General features: G+C 42.5%; 1 non-coding gene across 1 annotated transcript; it reads right to left on the bottom strand.

Moving 5' to 3' along the window:
• Positions 1 to 3,582: 3,582 nt before the first annotated feature.
• On the bottom strand, positions 3,583 to 3,655 carry TRNAS-GGA (transfer RNA serine (anticodon GGA)). The gene has a single exon. It is a non-coding gene; the product is annotated as a tRNA-Ser (tRNA).
• Positions 3,656 to 22,052: the final 18,397 nt, after the last annotated feature.

The following is a 22,052-nucleotide window of genomic DNA, read 5'->3' as shown; positions in this document are numbered from 1 at the left end:
CTTCATGGTGAGTGTATGTTCTTTGTGACTAGCAGTAACCTTCATATGACTAGTAGTAGCAGAATTCTTCTGCAAAAAAGTGTGCTTAATTGCATGTACTCTCCCTTTACTAAAATTGTATGTATACTGACCTTCCTCCTTACCTCTTTGTAACAGTTTTTCAGACCTACTGAAATGCTGTCTCCCAGGCTATAATCCTTGTTTTGTCCCAAATAAAACTAAACTCACAGCTCTCACGTTGTGTGGTGACCACGGATAAGGGACCCAGAGTGGACTTCTCTCCTTTGCTTGACCTCTATGAGGAACCAGAGTTTTTGTACCTGCAGAGGCCCTTTGGGCCTGTCCACCTCCTCAGAGAGTCCAGACAGATTTGAGTGAGTCTCTCCTGCTTCTTGGCTCTCCTATGTTTTAGGAGTTTTATTTGGTGATCCTGAGTTTTATTTGGTGGTTTACAACAGGTACCTGCCTCCCCCACACCCACCCCCAAGTTGAAAGATACTGGGATTCACTCAGTTGTAAGAGACTGAGTGGCCTGGGCTGAATGATTGGATAAGAGGTGGATCTGATGCTGCTGCTACTGCTAAGTCACTTCAGTTGTGTCTTTTTGTGACCCTCCGGACTGTAGCCTGCCAGGCTCCTCTGTCCATGGGATTCTCCAGGAAAGAATGCTGGAGCGGGTTGCCATGCCTGCCTCCAGGGGATCTTCCCAACCAGGGTTGGAACCTGCATCTCTTACGTCTCCCTCATTGGCAAGCAGGTTCTTTATTACTAGTGCCCGCCTGGGAAGCCCAGTGGATCCGATGCTTTTCCTCAGTTTGGCGACCTTAATAGAATTTTCCCAGATGAAAGTGAAGATATTATTATGCATGAGAGTTTTGCTCTGAAGAAAAGGGACAAGACTCTTCCTGGTGGGTTATGGTTTTCTCAGGTGACTAAGACATTTATGGGAATGATGGAGGCAGAGTCCTCATACCATGCCTTGGTCCCATCGGGAAACACTCATTTATTAAAACACTTGCTCTTGCTCATCTGAAGGTCATGAATAAGAATTGGCCATTCAGCGATCCAGTCACCACAATGGTCTTAGACCACCGAAGGGAGAAACTCAGACATGTAAGAGGGCTGAAATGACTCTAGGGTGACACCTAGAGAAGTTAAGCTTACAAGCAGTGCATTGGCCACCACCCAATTTCACTGGTAAATTTTATCCCTGACAAATTCAACTTTGAAATGGGAAATAGAGCCTCTCAAACACAGAAGCAAGGAGCACCAGCAAGCCAGCCTTTGACTAACACCCCAGCCAGGGTTATGTACATACAAAACTCATACTTGCAAGTACTTACTTAATTGGGAAAATTAGACTAAAGGAGATCTCAGCCTAAAATGGCCAAAGTAGGGTTCGTTACATATTCCAAAATTGATATTTTTGTGCGCACAGTTAGAAAAACTGGCCATAGGACCAAACAGACTGAATAAAGTGCTTACTTTTATTGGTCCCCAGAAGCTTCTAAAAGAGGAAATGATAACTTCTTTGCAGGAAACCAACAAAAAATTTCTTGAAATGATATCAGAACTGCAAAAAAAAAAAAAAAAAAGCCACTAATACTGACTCTGTCTCTCCTGCTCCTCCCATATATCCTCTTCTATCTGAATTGCCTGATCCGACACTATTGCTTTTTCTCTTCCAAGTCTTCCACCTCCTGCTGCTCCCACTTCCCCAGTAGAGATAAAAATAATAACCAGAAGTGATTATAGCTCCCTTTAAGGAGAAACCTATTATAGGGAGAAGTGAACCATCCTCAGAGCTTATCTACACACCCTGGACCTGAACAGAACTTAGAGCCTAAGGAATTTCTTGATCTAAGTCAGGAAGCATTGGAATTTGCTAAGGAATTTAAGTCAACCACTGAGCCAGGGTTTTCAGATCTATATCAATTAATACAGCTGCTGGTTTCTGAAAGCTAAGAAAGGAGTGAATAAAGAAAGCAGGATGGAAACACTCCTTAATGAATTTTGAACCACAAATTCATACTGAAAGTGAGGAATTAGCTCAGAAATTACTCGAACTTATCCCAGAGCTTTTCTCAAAAACCATAGACTGGACAAAGATGCAGCAGTGCGAGCAAAGACCAGATGAATCAATTCCAGACTATTATGGAAGGTTTTTTTTTTTTTTTAAACTTTGAAGCAAAATTCTGGCTTGACACCTAAATCATTCTCTAACCACCAAAATGATCCTTGCTTATCTCTGCCTTTTTAGATGGTTTAAATGAGGATTTGGCTACTCTAGTCAAAAGACACAATCTTGGTTGATCCGCGTTCCATACAAAGGCCCTTGTTATACTGGCTCACCCCTTTTCAAAACCATAAAAAAGGAAAGGGGGTATCTGTGAAAATTATGAATCTTCAATTGTACCAATTAAGTACTCAATGCCAGTTGAAGGTTAACTGACCTTTGTTTAATGCCCAACTGGTAGAGAAAGCAAGCTTGAAGGAAAAAAAGTCTTATCAGAATTCTGATCCTGAGGGACCAAATTCTACTAGGAGAACTTGATTTTCTCTCCCTCTGTCTTGATACCAGAGCTTCCTGGAACATTTATCTTATCTAGACCGTCTCTAAGTTCTGAGACTCAGGAGATAAAAGGGGAAGAAACATTAAAAAAATTTACTTATTTCAACTGTTAATTAGAAGTTAGTGAACTTTATACTGTGATATCTGATTCATGACTAAATTTAGAAAATGAAGATATGGGATCTCTCGTGTCTGTCTGTATGTTTATATGTGCATTATCTTTGTTTTTACCTTTGAATGGTATTGCCTGCAATGCGAGAGACCTGGGTTTGATCCCTGGGTTGGGAAGATCCTCTGGAGGAGAACATGGCAACCCACTCCAGTATTCTTGCCTGGAGCATCCCATGGACAGAGGAGCCTGGTGGGCTACAGTCCATGGGGTCGCCAAGAGTCAGACATGACTGAGCTACTTTCACTTTCACTTTGGATGGTATTATCAAAGTTAGTGTGTGAGCCATACTTAATTGAATTAAAGGAAGTTAAGCACTTTAATACTTTCTAAAAAAAAAATACAGAAGGTAACTGGCCAGAATTAATTTCAGGTCATGTCAACTGGGAAATATTCAGTGTTAAATTAATACCTGGTATTAAGGTTTATTTGTTGATCTAATTAATATAGACATGTCTTTTAGGTCATCAATATCAAGTGTAATACTTTTATTGCACCTAGTTTAATATAAGTTAAATAAAAATCTTATCATATCTGTTGCAAATTTGTCAGCAAGGAAAGTAACTTGATGTGAAGAAACTTTTAAGGAAAGAAAATGAAAATGAGATAAGAGATTTTAGTTAATTCCTATCAAGAATAATTATGTTTTAGAAACAGCTATTAAAATAGTCTCTGCAGATTTTCATAACTTGAAATTCTATGAGTGAGTGAGTGAGTGAAGTCTCTCAGTCGTGTCTGACTCTTTGCGACCCCCTGGACTGTAGCCTACCAGGCTCCTCCCTCCATGGGATTCTCCAGGGAAGAGTACTGGAGTGGGTTGCCATTTCCTTCTCCAGGGGATCTTCCTGAGCCAGGGATCGAACCTGGGTGTCCTGCATTCCAGGCAGACGCTTTAACCTCTGAGCCACCAGGGAAGCCCGTTGTGCTAAATTAAGTTATGAAAGTTATTGAATAATAGCTACATCATTTCCAAATAAAATATGATGCTGAAACATTAACTACTGAACATTGGCTTCTTTTTACAGAGAAACTAAAGGACTGAACTTCCCTGGTAGCTTAGCTGGTAAAGAATCTGCCTGCAGTGAAGGAGACCCCAGTTCAATTCCTGGATTGAGAAGATCCCCTGGAGAAGAGAAAAGGCTACCCACTCCAGTATTCTGGCCTGGAGAATTCAATGGACTGTATAGTCCAAGGGGTCTCAGAGTCAGACATGACTGATTGACTTTGACCTCACTTTTCAAAGGACTGAGCGACTAAACACACACTCAGATGTATTTAGGACTGGTAATGAATATGTTTGGTGCTATTCTGCGATGTTCTCTACTAGAAAGCAAATGTTTTTTTAGAAATTATCACTGATATTTATGTTCACTGATCTTCAGAGTGCTAATGTAAAGGATAGTTCATTATTGCTTACGTCTTAGTTTTCACGGGAAATCAAGACTTTCAGAGCTGAGGACTCTAATATGAACATGTAATTAAAGTTAATAGAAATAATAAAGGAAACATGTCAGTATACAGCAGAAAGATAGGATGTATGTTTTCAGTAAAAAGGTATGAGGAATGGAATTTCATTTTATTAGAGAAAAGAAAGTGTGCTTTAGAGCTGCTTATTTCTGGATGGAAAAAATAAAGTGGTGGATACAGAAAGTCATGGAAGGTTTGTGGGAAGTGGACCCTGAGAAAAGAGTTCTGTGCATGGTCAGGAATGCTAAATTTAGAATGAATTTAAAAGTAAGCTGGTGGAAAACTTGAATTTGGCTTTTCTCTCTGTTAAGAGGACAAATTTTCTTAACATATTAAACTGCCTTTGATAACAGGTTTTAAGTTCTTTACCTTTTAAGTAATCTATTCTATATTTGTCTTTGAAATATTTTATTGTCACTTTGGCTAAGTAAATAACTACTATTTCACAGTGACCTATGATTCTATCTGACTGAGTGTTCTAAATCCTTTTGATATTTTATTTTTTTGACAAAACTTCCTAGATAAATGAATAAAATTCTAATGAAGTCCCTTTGACCTCTAGCTATTTTTGGGATGCTTCAACGGGCTCCTGAAACAGCCCAAAGAGGGATATTAAACTAATTAGGTTTATTTGGTATGTTAAATTACATGGGAAGCATTATTGAATCAGTAAAAAAAAACCTTCTTATATCATATGGTAAGTGTTATTAATATAGATATTCTAGAAATTATATGGAATTCCTAAAAATCTGATATGTCCTGGTAAAATGTTACCAGTTATAATTCTAGCTATTATCTACAAGCATTGTATGTCGCAGCAGTAACCAACTTCTTTGTCAATTGCATGATAATCAAATTTTAAATGTGCCTTAAGTCTTCTGTCATTATAAATGGTTACGGTTTTATCCCGAGGCCTTTGCAAAACTGCTTCCTCTTCAAAAATTTACAGAAAGGACTTTTGGATAAATATAAATTTCTGGTTTGGAGACCATAATGCTGAGCTGAGTAAGAAATTAAAGGATTCTAATATGGCTTCATAAAACTGTTTAACAGGAAGAATTAGTTACATAGGACTGGTGAACTGGTGAATATGGTTATAATTTTATGGTAAATTATACCTCTGTAAGCAGAATTGAAACATTTATCTTTTCTATCTGTTCCCTTGAGAGGTTGGAAATTCTTCAGTTCCAGCAGCTTTATCAAATAAATTGGGAAGGCCACTCACTAACAGGTACAGAAAGCTCACAGTATTTTGGGGACCTTGAAAAGGGAGAAAGTCATTAGACCTTATTTTACAAACAAATTAGTCTTAATTTGTTTATACTGAGTAGAAATTAGGGTAATTTTAGAGAAAAAAAGATTATGTTTCAATGAATGTTAAGTCCCAATTCTGTTAATGGAGGTCTGTATTTACTAAGACTCACTTCCCAGATAGTTCCTTATTGTTACATTATACAATATTAATGTAAAGATTAATTATTATAAGGACATTCTAAGTTTGTTTCTGAAACTTATCTCAGTATTTGGATGAAGATCAAGTGCCCCATGATCTGCAATCAGGGGATTTATGCACAGTGAAAAAGACACAATTTAATGGACTATCTCCAACTGAGATGGAAGAAACCATATCAGGTACTCTTAATTAGCTCATGCACAGTGAAACTGAAGGGAATTGACACTTGGATTAATTCCCACTTTTAAAGGGCCCCTGTACCAGACTGATGTGGGTTTAAATCCTTTAAACTGTTATTTCAGCCTTGGATTTTGCACAAGTCATTTTGCTTTTCTATCCCTCAATTTCTCATCTGTAAAGTGGATATAATAATCATGGCTACCTCATAGTGTTGTTTCAGGTTTAATAAGATAATGCATCTCAAGTGCTGAATCTCAGTCTTAGCAAAGAGTAAGCATTCAGTGTTAACTGCATGAAAGATGCCAGGAAGCACCTGGCTGGGGAGAAAATGTGGAGCAGATGGCTGAGGCATGCAAGGCCTATTGGACTCCTGCAATTAAATTTTGTTAGAACAACAGATTTTAGCTTATAATGTGGATTGCTTTAGGATATGGATCAAAACTGTTTCAAGGCTCAAAATATAGTGACAGGTGGAGCAATTAGTACTAGCTATTTTTCCAGGTTCAGGTGGGGATGCTGCTGTATTGCTTGTGCATGCTCAGTTGCTTCAGTCATGTCCAACTCTTTGCAGCTCTATGGACTGTAGCACACCAGGCTCCTTTGTCCATGGGATTCTCCAGGCAAGAAACTGGAGAGGGTTGCCATGCCCTCCTCCAGGGGATCTTCCTGATCCAGAGATCAAAGCCATGTTTCCTGCATCTCCTGCATTGCAGAAGGATTCCTTACCCACTGAGTCACCTGGGTAGCCTGCTCTACTGCTCATATTATGATAAATGGATCCTTTTTCAGTTTTTAAGTCCACTTGGGAGCATGGTATGCACTCGAATCTCCACTCCAGAGACTGTAAACCTAAGAAGACACTTACTCAATTATCCCATGTTTTCTTCTACTTCATATGAGAGTATCTGAGTGTTTTGTGACCTGTTTGTTCCTGTCCTATGGCTATATATATATATATATATATATATACATAAAATCCATTTGCTTAAGATTTTTTTTTTTCTGGTAAGTAAAGAATCTGCTGTATGTGTGGGTAAATGTGCTTAGAAGTACCTTCACATTTTTCTTTAACTGTAAAAGGTTTCAATAGCTCATATTTTAAAGTGCAGAAATGAGTTGGTTGAAGAAAGTACTGGGTGTCCATCATAGTTATTCAGCACCATCAGTGTTAGTCACTCAGTCATGTCTGACTGCTTGTGACCCCATGGACTGTAGCCCGCCTGGCTCTTCTGTCCATGGAATTGTCCAGGCCAGAATACTGGAGTGGGTTGCCATTTCCTTCTCCAATTCAGCACCATCAAAGACAATTTTATTTTTTAAAGAAAATAAGAAGCTGTAATGCCACAAGGGGGCGCCCCTACAACTTTGGTTGTATTAATAGTAAAACCATCACATTCATAGTGGAGGAAGTACCTCATAGATAAGGGATTCAGTTTAAAATTGGTGTTTTTGTTTAAGATCTGCCAGTGAACCTCACTGAGTGCATTCACAGAGCCCTGCTTATGAAACTCACAGACTCCCGAAGGAAGACCAATGCTGTGATAACTCCCAGGCTCAGATAAGCTCGGCAACCTGTCCAGGGTGACTCAGAGTGAAAGAGACGAGACTCAGACTTTATTCTGTCTAATTTTATTTTATTTTATTTTTTTTTTAGAACACCAATACAGTATACTAATATTCTGTCTAATTTTAAAGACCAGGCTTTCCCACAACAGCAGACATCTAGAGAGGGTTTATAACTGAAGGGCATTGGTCAATACAGAAGCAGCACTGATCAGCATTTCCCCAGGATAGGTTCACCAGCAACCTGTACCTGAGGGGTGTTCCCAGTGGGTTCAGGAAGTTTCAGGCTGTTCCTGAGTGTTGGAGAAATAGCCCCCACACTGACCATCACAGGTTTGTGCTCAGAAAGCCCCTTTGTGTTGGGAAGAGACCTTATTAATAGGAAGAGGGTGTCTCGAGTCCTTGGATTGACACTCGTCCCCAGACTGGAGGGTCCTTTATCATAAATGAATAACTTGGGATTCTGCTTTATATATTATCTTTTCTTAGATCCATAAAGGATGGGGATTTACCATCTTAAATGGGGAAGTATTTCCCAGTTATCTGCTTCCAGTGGGGCTCTTCCTCCATTCTGTGGCCCCCATGGGAGCGTCTCAAGGTTCTATAGGCACGTGGAGTGGAATGGTGTGGTATGAGCCCCTGGGGTGCGTAGAAGGTTGTGCTGGGTGTTGTGGTCTGTCCTCCCCCACTGGACGGAAGAGAGATGCTGAGAACCTGTCCAGCCAAGAACCACAAGGGAAGCCTTGTGATAAAGGTAGCCCAGTAGAAAGAGGCCCGACTGACTGTGTTTGGAGTGAGTGTCACCTACAAACTGAGGTGGGGTAGGGACCCTCCCAGGTCATGGAGACCCTCCCAGGAGTCCCTCTACCAGGGGGGCTTCTCCAGGTTTAAAAGGTAATGCAGTTGGTGTGACTAATGGGATGGATGTTAAGGCTAAGACGAAAAGGTCCTGCGAAAGTAGGATCATGAGACTCCTGAGGAGGACATTTCACTGCCCCAGGAAGGAGGGAGGGTCCACCAGCCTGCAGCTCACAGACAGTGGGGGTCCCCAGGCCCTGCTGGAAGACCAGTGAGGCTTCTCCTGCAGTCTTTGCAGGTCTGGGCTAGCCTGAAGGTGCGGGCCTGACACACGAGTGGACAGGGGGCTTCTGTAGTTGGACAAGGGCCGTTGTGGGGCTCAGACGTTGCTGAGACGCAGCCAGAGGCCTTAGTTCCTCTACCTGCAGTGTGAGAGGGAGGTGGGAGGCTGCCTTGGGACAAGTCTGGCCTCGCTCTTCCTCATGTGGCTTCACAAGATCTGAAACCATTTCATGGGGAGATTCACTGCACTGAGAGGGACCTGGATCTGGAAAGACCAGTGGTTGGAGGCTAGGGCCTGCCCGAGGCCTGGCTCTGCCACACACTTAGTTTTCAAACTTTCAGTGTATTCACTAACCTCTTTAGATCCTCAGTTTTCTCATCTGAAAAATGGGAAGATAATCATGATGATAGCTATGTGGCTGTATTACAATAAAGTGCTTTGTAAAGTGGAAAGTGCTAGACAAGTGAGAGATGCTGCTGCTGGTTTAGTCACCTGTCTGCCACTGACTGCCTGAAGATTATGGCCACTGTCTGTTATGTAACTTCAGCAAGAACAGATGAAGCAGTGCCCCAGCTTTTCTATGGATCTAACTTCTCCCATCCTTAGTCCTTCAGAATTTAGCCGTGGGCAGGGCTCTCATTTCATTTTCATAGACACGGGGGCCCATTTCAGTGATTTGAGGACAGGAAACCCCCATTGCCCATCTCTGGGGGTCCTTCTCTTCTACTGTGGTTTCTCTTTGTCCCAACCTCACAAAACAGAGTTCCTCTCCAATTGCCTCACAGAGAATGGCGTAACTGTTTTTATTTTCACTTTTGGTACTCTAGCAAATATTTAAATAAAATATACCAGCACCTAATGGCCTTCAAAACCATCTGGCTCAGACAGAAATTCCATATTTTATTTTCCTTTAGCTTCTTTCTTTCACCTTCAACTATCTTTGATATAACTCATTATATTTTAAGGTTTTTAGTTGTTCAGTACAGTATTCTCTATAGCAAGTTTCAGGAAAAAAAAACTTCACTAAATATATTTTAGTTCAATGATTTTTTTGGGAGGACTGAAGAAGCAAACTCAAGCCAGAGATCCCAGAAATGACATCAGGAATCACATGGCAGAACTGGGCTGCTAAGAGATCTGTTGCCTCTGCCACTAACAAGAATCAGCAAGATCAGTAGCTGCTACATCACAGCTTTGGTATCTCTGCCAGCATCCATGCCAGAAAAACCTTACCTGCTGCTGCTGCTGCTAAGTCGCTTCAGTTGTGTCCGACTCTGTGCGACCCCATAGACGGCAGCCCACCAGGCTCCCCCGTCTCTGGGATTCTCCAGGCAAGAACACTGGAGTGGGTTGCCATTTCCTTCTCCAATGCATGAAAGTGAAAAGTAAAAGTGAAGTCGCTCAGTCATGTCCGACTCTTAGCGACCCCATGGACTGCAGCCCACCAGGGTCCTCCACCCATGGGATTTTCCAGGCAAGAGTACTGGAGTGGGGTGCCGTTGCATGCCTTCAGTTCAGTTCAGTCACCAAGTCGTGTCTGACTCTTTGCGACCCCATGAATCGCAGCATGCCAGGCCTCCCTGTCCATCACCAACTCCTGGAGTTCACCCAGACTCACGTCCATCGAGTCAGTGATGCCATCCAGCCATCTCATCCTCTGTTGTCCCCTTCTCCTCCTGCCCCCAATTCCTCCCAGCATCAGAGTCTTTTCCAATGAGTCAACTCTTTGCGTGAGGTGGCCAAAGTACTGGAGTTTCAGCTTTAGCATCATTCCTTCCAAAGAAATCCCAGGGCTGATCTCCTTCAGAATGGACTGGTTGGATCTCCTTGCAGTCCAAGGGACTCTCAAGAGTCTTCTCCAACACCACAGTTCAAAAGCATCAATTCTTCGGCGCTCAGCCTTCTTCACAGTCCAACTCTCACATCCATACATGACCACAGGAAAAACCATAGCCTTGACTAGATGGACCTTTGTTGGTAAAGTAATGTCTCTACTGTTCAATATGCTATCTAGGTTGGTCATAACTTTCCTTCCAAGGAGTAAGCGTCTTTTAATTTCATGGCTGCAGTCACCATCTGCAGTGATTTTGGAGCCCTAAAAGTAAAGTGTGACACTGTTTCCACTGTTTCCCCATCTATTTCCCATGAAGTGATGGGACCGGATGCCATGATCTTCGTTTTCTGAATGTTGAGCTTTAAGCCAACTTTTTCACTCTCCTCTTTCACTTTCATCAAGAGGCTTTTGAGTTCCTCTTCACTTTGTGCCATAAGGGTGGTGTCATCTGCATATCTGAGGTTATTGATATTTCTCCCGACAATCTTGATTCCAGCTTGTGCTTCTTCCAGTCCAGCGTTTCTCATGATGTACTCTGCATATAAGTTAAGACAATATACAGCCTTGACGTACTCCTTTTCCTATTTGGAACCAGTCTGTTGTTCCATGTCCAGTTCTAACTGTTGCTTCCTGACTTGCATGCCTAGACCCCAATAAAACCCAATTTCAAATAAATATATTATGTATGGGAGAATAAATGTCTTGTGTATGTCTTGGAGGAAACTTAGCCACAAGGAGTCTCAAAAATGTAGTTTTGAGCTTTTTGTCATTGCAGTGTAGGAAGGTATTCTAGATCAGGGGTGTAATGGGTTTTGGATGAGCTAGTTCTTGGTATTTGCCAGTCTTGTCTTCAATGAACTGCTTGAACTTGGTTTGCCCTTTTTTCAGGGTTTTATGCAAATCCCCCCATAATTCCCCCGCTATGTCTTCTAAGAAAAAGAAATAAGGGAATATAGATTGGAAAGGCAGAGGGGAACCAATCATTATCTGTAGACAACAAGCTTGTCTATGTAGAAAACCTAGATCTACTAAGTAAGTTTAGCAAGATTATAAGAAAAATGTCAAACATTTCTTTTATAAAATACTTTTATATACCAATGGAGGACATGAACTTCAGATTAAAATGTTTGGATTCCATATTGTGGGAAGAACATTGAGGTTCTTGAAGTAATCTAAAGAATTGGAGATTAATTTAGTCAAGTTCTACAAAATGTGTTGAAAGGCAAGGCAGGGCACAGGTCGCACAGAGCCCTGTTAGTTTCTGTAGGTGTTATCCTGGCTTTGAGTACTTACCTCGAGTTTCGGATCCATCCTCCTTAGCAATCAGCCAAAACTGAAAATTTGAATCATTTTAAAATTCAAGTTGGGATAATTCTCAACTTGTATTCATATGCGTATTTGTCTCTGTGTGTGGCTGTGTGTATTTGTGTGTGCATGTGTGTTTGCAGAGATTAGGGATTAGGCCTGATAGATTTTCCTGGTTCCCTCTGATCTTTGGGAGTCTAACTGATGCAGATGGAACTTGCTGGCTGAGCTGGGGAGATTGAAGGGAGGAGATAGAAGAGACAGAGCTTGCCTTGTTTGAATTAAAAGATTGAACAAATAGCAGGCTTCTTTGTTTGTACAGGGGATAATGATGGTTGTGGATACATGAAGGACAGTGAAATTGTTGTGTAGGGGAAAATTTTCAACTTTTTTGGTTAGAAAAAGGTAAATCAGTTAATACACTCTAACCTCTCTCACTAGACAAAGAGTACATCCATTGCCTGATTACACATGCTATAGCTGCTTCTGCACTCCTTTCCTGTGGGAGAAGGATAATTCATCTTGTTTTTCACCAAGTTCCATATATTACAAAAAGAATACTGCAATATAGTGTGATGAGAGGGATGTAGAGAGGTACATCTCCACTGATCAAGGGCCACAGAGAAGGGTGGGGATAGGAACCTGTTTCAGGCAGTCACAAAAGGTGGAAGGAAAGCTCAGAAAAAGTGTGATGACTTAGGGAACTCTGTTAAATTTCTTCCCTAATAATATTTCCTAATAAATGGAGACAGTGGCCATTTTTCTTTTCTTGGGCTCCAAAATCACTGTCAACAGTGATCATAGCCATGAGTTAAAAGATTCTTGATCCTTGGAAGAAAGTGAAAGAAAGTGAAAGTGAAGTCGTTCAGTTGTGTCCGACTCTTTGCGACCCGTGGACTGTAGCCCACCAAGCTCCTCCATCCATGGGATTCTCCAGGCAAGAACACTGGAGTGGGTTGCCATTTCCTTCTCCAGGGGATCTTCCTGACCCAGGGATAGAACCCAGGTCTCCCACATTGCAGGCAGATGCTTTAACCTCTGCTCCACCAGGGAAGCCCTTAAATACAAGAATATAGTCTCTCAGAAAACCTCCTATAGAGACACAGAACTTCAGATCCAAGTACTAACATCAAAGATTTCAAGGGAGGAAAGGAAGCCAGGTTGATAGAAGAAGGGGGAGGAGGCGGGAGAGGAGGGGTGAAAGGGGTGGCCTTACAGACGTCTCCTGCCACCTACAGATACCCAGGCGTTATGGGACTTTTCCCTGGGCCTCCAGATAAGGGAGGACTGGAATTTGGCCCTACCAGAAATCAGACCAGACCAGAACCAGAATTCGAGTTCTCTGCCAAGAGGAGGTGATCTGTCTCCAAACCTCAGCTCAGGCTGAGGGCCCTTTGATCAGATTCCTGCATCCAGGACCGGGGAACCAGAAAAACAGGGAAGGATAGGAAGGGTTAAGGAGAGGAAAGAGAGAGGGAAGGGGAGAGAGGTCAATAAAGTCTCTTGTTCCTTACCGGTCGGGGCACTCTGGCCAGTTGTCCACGTCAGGAGGAGACCAGGGACAAATGGGTCCCAGTTGCGGCTGCTGGGTCTGGTCCATTGGCAGGCAAGCTGGCCCCTGAGTACCCTGAGTGGTCAGGATGTCAGTCTCAGAGAAGAAGAATCCCACCAGAGTCGCCATTTGTTGCAGGAAGGCAGACCCCTTCCAGGGCCCTAAACTGGGCCCTTGTCTAACATTCGAAAATGAATTGTCCGAGCAGACACATGTGCTGACAAAGCAAGAGATTTTATTGGGAAAGGGCACCCAGGTGGACAGCAGTAGGGTAAGGAAACCCAGGAGAACTGTCTTGGAAGAAAAGCTATGACAAACCTAGACAGTGTATTAAAAAGCAGAGACATCACTTTGCTGACAAGGTCCGCGTAGTCAATCTTTGGTTTCTCCAGTAATCATGTACAGATATGAGGGTTGGACCATAAAGGAGGCTGAATGCTGAAGACTTGATATTTTTGAGCTGTGGTGCTGGAGAAGACTCTTGAGAGTCCCTTGGACAACAAGGAGATCAAATAAGCCAATCCTAAAGGAAATCAACCCTGAATATTCACTGGAAGGACTGATGTTGAAGCTGAAGCTCCAATACTTTGGCCACCTGATGCCAAGAGCTGACTCATTGAAAAAGACCCTGATGCTGGGAAAGATTGAAGGCAGGAGGAGAAGTGTGCAACAGAGGATGAGATGGTTAGATAGCATTGCCAACTCAATAGACACAAATCTGAACAAACTCCAGGAGATAGTGAAGGACAGGGAAGCCTGGCATGCTGCAGTCCATAGGGTGACAAAGAGTTGGACACGACTCGGTAACAGAACAAAAACAACAACAACAATAAGTGCTGATGATGATACATGCAAGCTCAGTTGTGTCCGACTCTTTGTGACCCCATGGACTGTAGCTCACCAAGCTCCTCTGTCCATGGGATTTCCCAGGCAAGAATACTGGAGTGTGTTGCCATTTCCTTCTCCATGATAAGCATTGAAAGAAAGAAAAAGTTAGTCGCTTAGTAATGTCTGACTCTGCAATCCCAAGGTCTGTAGCTCGCAAGGCTCCTCTGACCATGAAATTCTCCAGGCAAGAATACTGGAGTGGGTAGCCAAGCCTTTCTCCATGGTATCTTCCCAACCCAGGGATCGAACCTGGTTTCCTGCATTGTAGGCAGATTCTTTACCGTTTGAACCACAAGGAAGACATAATAAGTATTAGGAAGAACTGAAGTTTCACTTTTTCTTTCTTCTCGCTTAAGATTGTAACAATAAAATTATTGCATATGAGATGCTTAGCCCAGGACCTGACATGTTATTTGCACTTGATTAACTGCCCTAGGTGGTGGGGGAAAAGAAAGGACCTGAAAACAAGGTCTAGGCTTCTGGGGTGGGCCATTGACTGAGAGTAGGAACACAGAAATAGGTTAGAAGCAGAAGATAATGAATGCAACATCAGACACATTGAATTGAGCCCCATTGGAGATGTCTACAAACGGAGTTGAATGCAGGGTCTAGTGCTTAGTAGAGGGTGTGTGGTGGGGAAACAGAGTTTAGAATTCAATTCAGTTCAGTCATTCAGTCGTGTCCGACTCTTTTCGACCCCATGAATCGCAGCATGCCAGGCCTCCCTGTCCATCACCAACTCCTGGAGTTCACTCAAACTGATGTCCATTGAGTCGGTGATGCCATCCAGCCATCTCATCCTCTGTCGTCCCCTTCTCCTCCTGCCCCCAATCCCTCTGAGCATCAGGGTCTTTTCCAATGAGTCAACCCTTCACATGAGGTGGCCAAAGTACTGGAGTTTTAACTTCAGCATCAGTCCTTCCAATGAACACCCAGGACTAGCAGCATGTGAATGATAATAGAAGCCCATGCAGTAGATGTCCCAGTGAGAGAATGAAAACTGAGATTAAATGGAGACTGTCCCCAAACCCTTGGAAGCACCAACATTTGAGGGAGGAACAGAGGTAGAGAAAGAGGAGCCAGCAAAGAAACCTGAGAAAGACAGCAAATGGGAAAGAGGGGATCTAGGGTGTTGATATTAAAGATACTGAGAGAAAAAAGATTTTAAGAAGGAAAGACAAGTCAATAGTCTCAAATACTAGAGCAGTTAGTGGGCACTTTTTGAGGTTGAAGGAATCCTGATGAAGGAAAGCGAGGAGCGAGTGTCTTAAAGCAAGTGTACAAATGTGACTGTGATGAGGGAGGGGAAGAATTAGGACAATAGATCAGGTATGTGGTTAAGGGTGAAGTCAAGAATTGAGTGTGCTGAGAACTCTCAAGGGCTTCAGGAAAGAAGTGAGCAAAGAGGGATCAGTTGCAGATCCCAGAGAAAGATGAACTGTAAAAGAGAGCAGTATTCCAGAAGAGGTGAGAGCAGACTGGACTTGAAGCACAGGTGAAGGTATTGACTTTCCACAGTAGAAGAACAGTATCTTCTGTGGGACAAGAGAAAGTTATGATGAATATAAATCAATTCAGGACAGCTAAAATTTTGAGGGAATGATACTAAAGCTGAAACTCCAGTACTTTGGCCATCTCACGCGAAGAGTTCACTCATTGGAAAAGACTCTGATGCTGGGAAGGATTGGGGGCAGGAGGAGAAGGGGATGAGAGAGGATGAGATGGCTGGATGGCATCACTGATTTGATGGACGTGGGTTTGAGTGAACTCCGGGAGTTGGTGATGGACAGGGAAGCCTGGTGTGGTGCGATTCATGGGGTTGCAAAGAGTAGGAAATGACTAAGCGACTGAACTGAACTGAACTGAAATGAAGGCATCACTTTCTGATTTCTATTTTTCCCAGAGAAATACGTCTTGTCATTTTTCAGAATGATGGGGTGGATGGAGCATTGGGAGCATGTGAGAATTATGAAAAAGGGGACTCTGGAGCTGAACTTCCTGGTTTTGAATCCTGGTTCTGATATTCCCAGTGTGGCTTTGAGTAAGTGGCTTAGTGTTTACTATGTCTTTGTTTTCTAGTCTGTAAAATGGGGATAATGATACATATCTCACAGATTGTTTTTGATGACTGAATTAAAACATGCAAAATACTTGGAACTCAATAGATATTATCCAAATAATTGACTGCTGAATGGTTTTAAAGATTGGTTGAGGTTAGGTAGTGTGAATTTATAATGAATTTGTTTGAGAGGTTGGTGATTTTGTCAGGAAGTATGAGTTATATGCAGAGGTGGGGGACAGTTGGATCAATCCAAGGTTTATGATTAGAGTCAAAGCTTTGGTTTTTCCAGTAGTCATGTTCAGATGTGAGAGCTGGACATAAAAAAGGTTGAGTGTCGAAGAATTGATGCTTTTGAATTGTGGTGCTGAAGACTCTTGACAGTTCGTTGGACTGCAAGGAAATCAAACCAGTCAGTCCTAAAGGAAATCAACTCTGATATTCATTGGAAAGACTGATGCTTTAAGCTGAAGCTCCAATACTTTGGCCATCTGATGAGAAGAGCTGAATCATTGGAAAAGACCCTGATCCTGGGGAAGATTGAGAGCAGGAGAAGGGGGTGGCGGAGGATGAGATGGTTGGATGGCATCACCGACTCAACAGACATGAGTTTGAGCAAACTCTGGGAAATGGTGAAGGACAGGGGAAGCCTGGTGTGCTGCAGTCCATGGGGTCACAAAGAGCTGGACACAACTGAGTGACTGAACAACAACAACAAAGGTTTATGAATCACTAAGTAAGTGTAACTGAGTAACAGTGAAACAAAGGCTTTTAGGAGACTGGAGTTTTTGATGAGTGACCCATGGTTTTAGCATGATAATGAAAGAGCTGGACACGACTGAGTGACTGAACTGAACTGAAGAAATTGTGGTGGATATGGGGAGCAGGCACTCAATGAGACTCTCGTATTGCAGAGGTAGAAAAGAGAACCCCACATTATCCTGGCTTTCTGTAAAACTGGGTTCTGAATGTGATTTAAGTTTGCTTATCAGAAGTGGGGTTGGAGGATGAAAGTTAGAAGTTGTCTTTGTGTTTTCTGCTTTTTCTGTGTGAAGGCCAGTCACAGTGTCACTGGATTTTCTGCAGCAACACTGTGAGCTCTCTGCATCCATAGTATTGGGAGACAAGGGGTTTGACACTGATTTTTTTTGCCAGTATGCATCTAGCAGCTGTGGGACGACTCTGCAGCTGACAGTGCTGGGGGTGCTTCCCAAACTCTGGATCACAGATGAAGATTTAGAGCCAATTTTGACAGTTTGTGTCTTTCTAGAAGTTTGTCCATCATCTAGGTCACTTTTTTTTTTTTTTTTTTTTGAGGGTGCACTTGTCTATTTGGATGTTCTATAGGTACTGAATTTACGAAGCCATCAGTGGAGGCATAATCCATGGTTCACACAGCCTTGAAGAGAGATTTCAGCTCTTCTTTAGTCACAAGGCCCCTAGGGCTCAGCTATGGTTTCAGCCCCACATTTACATGTGGTTGACCCATCAGCTTTCTGCTCTGGAGGCTGCTGGAACACACAAGTCCATCCAGGTGGGAGGGGGGTGCAGTGCTCAGGGTGAGCTGGCCACCCAGGAGTGCGGGTGCCATGGTGGCAATTGGGATGTGCAAGCTCATCAGGCAGGAGAGGGCTGAGGCAGGATGGGGCAAGTGGGCCACCCAGGTGGGGAGGAGGTAAAAGAGGGAGTGACGAGGATGAGGGGGAGCACGAGCCTGTGGGAGCCCTCCCTAGTGCTCAGGGAAGCAGGAGCCAAAACATGAGGACAGAGGCCACAGCAGGGGCCCCACCCTTTGTGTGTCATTCAATAATGGTTCTTCGCTTCTGCGGCAATCTGCCCTTCCTCAACAAGCATTCTTGGTTATGAAGCTCCTTGCTCCATCACCTCAAATGTCTACTCACAGCCAACAGTAGTCTGTTCCCTGGGTCTGCTCTCCAAACCCCATGTTCCAGCACCCAGCATTCATGCACACCAATGGACACATGTCTCAGGCTGGGATGTGCAGGGCTGTGGCATGATTTGTTACCTAATTTTTGTTGCACAGTTGTTCACAGTATTCACTCATAATCCTTTCTCTTGCTGGGCATTATAATTGACACCTTAATTTATATAATCTTATTTGTATTAATACCAATATAATTTCAAGAGTATACAGAGTCTTTGATCTTCCATAGCTATGTTCCCCCTACCATGTGTTGTTATTGTTATACAAATTTCATTTCACATTTAGTGTGCCCATTGACACAGATTTGTAATTATAGCCTTGTTCTGGTTATACAAAATCAGGTAGGAGAAAAAACTGTCATAAACAAAAAAATGCTCAAATTGTCCTTTTTATTTACATATTTAGTTACATTTGTTGGTCTTTATTTTTTGTATGGTTTTATTTACCACATAAATATTTCAGTCTGAATGACTCTCTTTAGTATTTCTCATAGGGCAGATCTGCAAGAGACAAATGTCAGTTTTTGTTTATCTGAGTATGTCTTAATTTACATTTGAAAAATGACTTTGCTGTTGTCAAATTCCTGGTTGATAGGCTTTTCCTGTCAGCACTTGGAATTTGTCACCTGGGTCTTCTGACTGCCATGGCTTCTGAAATAAGCTATAAATCTTACTGGGAATCTCTTTTATGTGTTGAGTCACCTATTTCTGCTTTCAAGATTTTCTCTTTGTCTTTTAAATAATATTTTGATTATGATAAGCCTAGGTGTGAATTTCTTTGAGATCATCATATTGGGGATTTCTTTAGCTTCTTGACTGTAGATGAGGTTTCTCTTTAAAAACCTAGGTAAGGAAATTTCCTGGCATCATTTCTTTGGATATTCTCTTGCTCTTTTCTCTTTCTTGGAATCCATTATGTGTATGTTAGTGTGATTGATGGTGTCCCACAGTTTTCTAAAACTCTGTTTTTTACAATTTCTTTCCATTCCACAGACTGGATTATCTAAATAGACATATCTTTGACTTGGTTCTGATTTTTTTCTGCTTGCTTACATATCCTATAGAGTTTCCTAGTGATCTTTTTATCTGTTATTGTATTTTTCAACTTCAGAATTTGTACTTCATTCTTATAATATAAAATTATAATATATAATTATAATGTAATTCTTTTATAATTTTATATCTTTATTGATGTTTACTATTTGGTGATACATTGATCTTATGCTTTCCTTTTGTTCTTCATACTTGGTTTGCTTTAGCTTTCGAACATATTTAAGTATGTAAGTCTTCTACATATGAACCTTCAATTTTCGAACTTTCAAAGACATGAACATGTGTTCATGTGTCCAGTCATGTAAGTTAATTAACGTGTCTGGCATATATTGCCATGTGCATGCATCCTTTACAAGTGGTTGAGCTTTTGTGTACTTTATTGTACAGTACTGTATAGACTATAGAGGTACAATATCTCTATTTCAAGCCCAGGATTTCTGGAAGCGAGTGTAAAAGCAGTGGTGATGTAGCTGGCAATGCTAAGAAGCAGCAAGCAGTAATGATGGAAACAAAAGTGAAAATAATTGACAGAATGGAGTGAGGAGAAAAGATGGTAGACCTCGTTCATTCTTATAACCACTGGCGTGATTCTGAAGAACAAGGACGGGAGAACAAGATGGCGGAGGAGTAGATGGACGTGGGGTACATCTCTCTTCACGGATACATCAGGAATACACCTTCAGACACAGAAGTGCATGCAGAACACCAACTGAGAGTGGACAGGAGTACCTGACCAGTGGAAAAGAATATATAGAACCATGCAAAACTCAGTAAGATGAAGGAACTAGGTAGAGAAACAGGAGTGTTAGTAGTACTGGGCCTGCCCTTGACTGGTTGGGGAACTGAAGCAGGGGTCCAATCCCCACACTGGGACATTTGTCTGAGTCAGAGGAAAACATTTAAGACTGAGAGTGAAACAGCTGATCTGTGGCAGCCTAAATGGAATGAGAATCAGACAGTTCTTGCTGCAGCCATACATACCTTGGACAGGAATGCTCCTCCCCTGGAAGGCACAGCAGCTGGGAGCTGGAGTTTAGGGATTGTGGAGCAATCCTAGGGCATGGGCTGTTGACTGCGGAGACATGGATTGAGGGGATGTGAGGGAGGAGATTGTGGTAGGAAATGCAGGTGGAGGAAAGCCAGGCAGCCATAGAAGCAAGGTGATACTGCTGAGTCATGTGTAGGGGGAGGAGCCATCACCATAGCCTCTCTCTCCCCACACCTCAGAACTGGCAGCTAAACAATAGAGAGGCTGGCCTATCAAATGCCTGATGCACTGAACTATGGAGTAGGACCCCACCCAGGGTGCCCCTTTAAGTGCCTGATGTGCTGATCTACAGAGTAGGACCTCAGCCAGGGGGCCCTTCTATGTGCCTGAATAGCAGAGGTATGGAGAAAGACTGGCCAAAGAGACCTTCTGATTGCCAGCTACAAGAGTCTTGGAAAAAGACTGATAGGGCCATAACTCCTGCTGCTGAGGCAGTCTGTGTCCCTGAACACTTGGCACCATCAGGGTCCCCGCAAGCCAAGCAGCTGTGCCACCTTCATGCCCAACTCTCACTGGGGCAGAGCTGCCACAGGCAAAAAAAGTCTTGCTTCTATGTGTGCAGGTTTGCTTTGGTAGTGTCTGACTCTCTGCAACCCTGTAGACTGTGGTCTGCCAGGCTTCTCTATCAGGGAGGGGGGTTCTCCAGGCAAGAATACTGGAGCATACTGGCCAATACTGGTTGCCCTACCCTTCTAGAGCACTGTATTTCCTGCTGCCCTAGCTGCCAACTCCTCTGAGTACCTGGTGCTGCCAGAACCCCTGTGACCCAAGCAGCTGCACCACCTCCACACTTGGCCCTCACAAGGGCAAACTCAAATCCTCCAGGACAGCCTCAGGAGCAAACCCCAGTGGACGACCCACATGTAGAGGTGGAAATAAAACCACAATTGAAACCTGGGGGAAGTGTGGCTAAAGAAGAAGACCCAAAACCTTCCCACCAGCTGTACAAGCTGCAGATTAAATCCACATGATCAACTAGGCAGACTCTGTTTCTAGAATATATAAAAGGCCACTGAGAGCTCCCACGAAAGAAAACACGCTAGTTCTGATAGCTGCAGACACTGGAGGCAAGAACACACAGGAGTAGGACCAGATTAGAATCTGACCCGCCCCCACAGCAGGTCCAGAGACCAGCACAGTGTTGGAGGACATCCTAGGGAGGTGAGGTGGACTCTGACTCCCAGAGAGGGAAAGGACTCTGACAGCAGTGAATAAAGAGAAACATTTATTATTCTTATTTTTTGACTTGTTCCGCAGATTTTTTTGGATCCCCCCCCCCCCCCCCCCCCCGTTTTCCTTTTTACCCCCTTCTGTTGTTGTCGATTTTATTGGCACTAAGAAATCCAATTAAGCTTTTCAGCTTTTGTTTTCTCAGTCACATTTTTTATTGTTGTTAAACCTCTGCCTCTACATTGGGCTTTTGTAGTTCTGTGGAGTTTTCCTCCCCCCACCTTTTCTTTAATTTTTTAAACCTATTATTATTTTTCTGCATTTATTCCTTTGTTTGCTTTTCCTATTGTTCTTTTCCCCTTGCAGTTAATCTTTAATGCATATAAATCTTCTTTATTTACCTCTATTTAACTTTGCATATCTATTCTTTCTTTCTTTTCTTTCTCTCCTTTCCTCTCAACATATTTGTTAGTTTTATTTTCATTGCTTTATTGGCAATTGGCATCTTGCTTTAGTTTTGTTTTCCAGTTTGTGCTTTACTTAGTTTTGTTTTGGTAGATATAATTTTTGATTTCCTTTGTTCACTGGGTCACTCTGTTGTACTTTACTTTTGTTGGACTGTTTTGATTTTGCTTACGGTTGTATATGTATATCAGTCCCACTTTTTATTGTTGTTATAAACCTCTGCCTCTGTTGGGCTTTTGCAGTTCTGTG

Source organism: Bos taurus, chromosome 3, assembly GCF_002263795.3.
Source record: "Bos taurus isolate L1 Dominette 01449 registration number 42190680 breed Hereford chromosome 3, ARS-UCD2.0, whole genome shotgun sequence".
NCBI classification, from domain to species: Eukaryota; Metazoa; Chordata; class Mammalia; order Artiodactyla; family Bovidae; genus Bos; species Bos taurus.
Note: the sequence above shows the minus strand (reverse complement) of the source record. Positions and strands in the feature narration are given on the sequence as shown.